This window comes from Neopelma chrysocephalum, unplaced genomic scaffold (genome assembly GCF_003984885.1).
Source record: "Neopelma chrysocephalum unplaced genomic scaffold, ASM398488v2 Primary Assembly neopelma1_328, whole genome shotgun sequence".
NCBI lineage: Eukaryota > Metazoa > Chordata > Aves > Passeriformes > Pipridae > Neopelma > Neopelma chrysocephalum.
In genome coordinates, this window is record NW_020897991.1 from 98,565 (window position 1) to 101,164 (window position 2,600).

The following is a 2,600-nucleotide window of genomic DNA, read 5'->3' on the forward strand; positions in this document are numbered from 1 at the left end:
CCGCGGGATCCCGGAGTCGGACAGGAACCACCTCCTGGTCCTGCCCCTGGATAAACCATCCGTGGGGAAGGAACCCGCGGGATCCTGGAGATGGACAGGAACCACCTCCTGGTCCCGCCCCCGGATAAACCATCCGTGGGGAAGGAACTCCTGGGATGCCAGAGCCGGACAGGAACCACCTCCCGGCTCCTGCCCCCGGATAAACCACCCGTGGGGAAGGAACCCGCAGGATCCTGGAGCATGACACCCGGAGGAGCCGGAGAGCCGAGGCCTCGTGTGAGGAGCAAAACACCAGCTCCCGGGTCAAGTTGTGCCGCCGGGAGAACAAAGCGCCTTTGTCGGATCCGTATGGATCTCACGCCGCCTCCCTCCCTCCTTCTCCTTAAACCCGTTTATTTCCAGCTTATTCCTGGAAAAAGACGAGTTTTGGGGCAAACCGACCCTGCCAGCTCCAAACCTTCCCTGTTTTCCCCCGGGATAAGGGAGGGTGGTCGGGGGGCAGAGGGGCCGCTGTCCGTGGGGTGTTATCAGGGAAATGTGATTCCCACTTATCCCGCAAACCCCGGGAATGTTGTTAAAAATAACTCGGGAAGGGAAGCGTCGGCCCGGGAAGGATCAGGGAACAGAAGGACTAAAATAAGCCCATTAAAACGCGCCCGGCATCGGCTCAGTCGGAGTGATCCCGGGCCCGGCACGATCCCGGAGGGACAAGGATCCTGTCCCTGCATGGGATTCGGGCTGGAATCCCAAATCCTGCCTTTTCCAGGGTGCTCGGAGCCAGCGGGACACCCCTGGGCAGCTTCGGGACACCCAAATGGAGCGTCCAGCTCCCAGGATTTCTGTTCCAGCTCCCAGGATTCCTGTTCCAGCTCCCAGGATTTCTGTTCCTGCCGGCAGGGACGGCCCCGGGAGCGCCGAGGGAACTGGGATGGCTCCATGGGGAACTGGGATGGCTCCATGGGGAACTGGGATAGCTCTGGGGGAACTGGGATAGCTCCATGGGGAACTGGGATGGCTCTGGGGGAACTGGAATAGCTCTAAGGGGAACTGGGATGGCTCTGGGGGAACTGGGATGGCTCTGGGGGAACTGGGATGGCTCCAAGGGGAACTGGGATGGCTCCATGGGGAACCAGAATGGCCCCAGAGATGGGGGATGTCTCTGAAGGGAACAATGACAGTGAGAGGGAAGCCAGGATGGCTTCAAGGGGAACTGGGATGGCTCCAAGGAGTGATTTGGGACAGGCAGAAGCAGGATAGCTCCTTGGGAAGCGGGACAAACGAGAGGAATTGGAGCAGCCACCACAGGGGACCCGCCGACGTCCTCGGAGGTGGGACAACCCCCCGGGCACGGACGGGGAGATATTTCGGGATGTAACTGGAGCACCGTCAGCGAGGGGGAGCCGAGCTCCCGGACACTCCCCGTCCCCGGGGGACTCACCCGAGCTCCGTCCTGTGAGCCACGGCCGGGACGGCTCCGGACAGGGCGGGATCCGGCTCATCTGCAAGAGAGGAAAGCACCCAGGTCAGCGCGGCCCAGGTGGGGCTTTTCCGGCAGAAACCGGGATAAAGGGATTTTGGGGGGGTTCCAAAGGCTCTCCCGGCACATCCACCCCCCCTCTGCTCCCGCGGCCGGGCCGGATTACGGGCGGATTTCCGAGCCACACTTAAGAGGGTTTAATCCCGGGCGCAGCTCTGGACGCGGAGCCGCTCCTGCAATAAGCAGTTTAACGGGAAGATGCGCCCGCCGCTGGATCAGATCCCAAGGGACAGCTGGGACTGCTCCACGGAGAGATCCAGCACGGAGCCCAGCTTCCATGGGCCTGATCCACAGAGAGGGATCTAGAGCCATAGACAGGGATCCAGAGACATGGAGAGGGATCCAGAGCCATGGAGAGGCATCCAGAGACATGGAGAGGGATCCAGAGCCATGGAGAGGCATCCAGAGCCATGAAGAGGGATCCAGAGCCATGGAGAGGGATCCAGAGCCATGGAGAGGCATCCAGAGCCATGGAGAGGGATCCAGAGCCATGGAGAGAGATCCAGAGCCATGGCTCAGCTCCCACGGTCCCTGATCCATGCAGAGGGATCCAGAGCCATGGCTGAACTCCCATGGGCCCTGATCCATGGAAAGGGATCCAGAGCCATGGAGAGGGATCCAGAGCCATGGCTGAGCTCCCATGGTCCCTGATCCATGGAGAGGGATCCAGAGCCATGGAGAGGGATCCAGAGCCATGGGGAGGGATCCAGAGCCATGGCTGAGCTTCCATGATCCCTGATCCATGGAGAGGGATCCAGGACAGAGTCATGGCTGAGCTTCCATGGAGAGGGATCCAGAGCCATGGTTGAGCTCCCATGGTCCCTGATCCATGGAGAGGGATCCAGAGCCATGGCTCAGCTCCCACGGTCCCTTATCCATGGAGAGGGATCCAGAGCCATGGCTGAGCTCCATGGAGAGGGATCCAACCCTCCCAAATCCCAGAGATCCAGCACTCCCACAAAGCCCCAGTGTGATTCCAGAGATCCAGTGCTCCTACAAAGCCCTGGAGTGATCCCAGAGATCCAGAGCTCCCACAATCCCCCAGAGTGATCCCAGAGATCCA

General features: G+C 61.0%; 1 protein-coding gene across 1 annotated transcript in view; it reads right to left on the bottom strand.

Annotated features, from left to right (window-relative positions):
• Positions 1 to 1,497, bottom strand: part of WIZ (WIZ zinc finger) — a 27,848-nt gene extending 26,351 nt beyond the window's left edge. Inside the window, 1 exon segment of the mRNA XM_027705380.1 lies at positions 1,439 to 1,497. The gene's annotated coding sequence lies outside the window, so the exon portion shown is untranslated.
• Between the last annotated feature and the right edge of the window lie 1,103 nt (positions 1,498 to 2,600).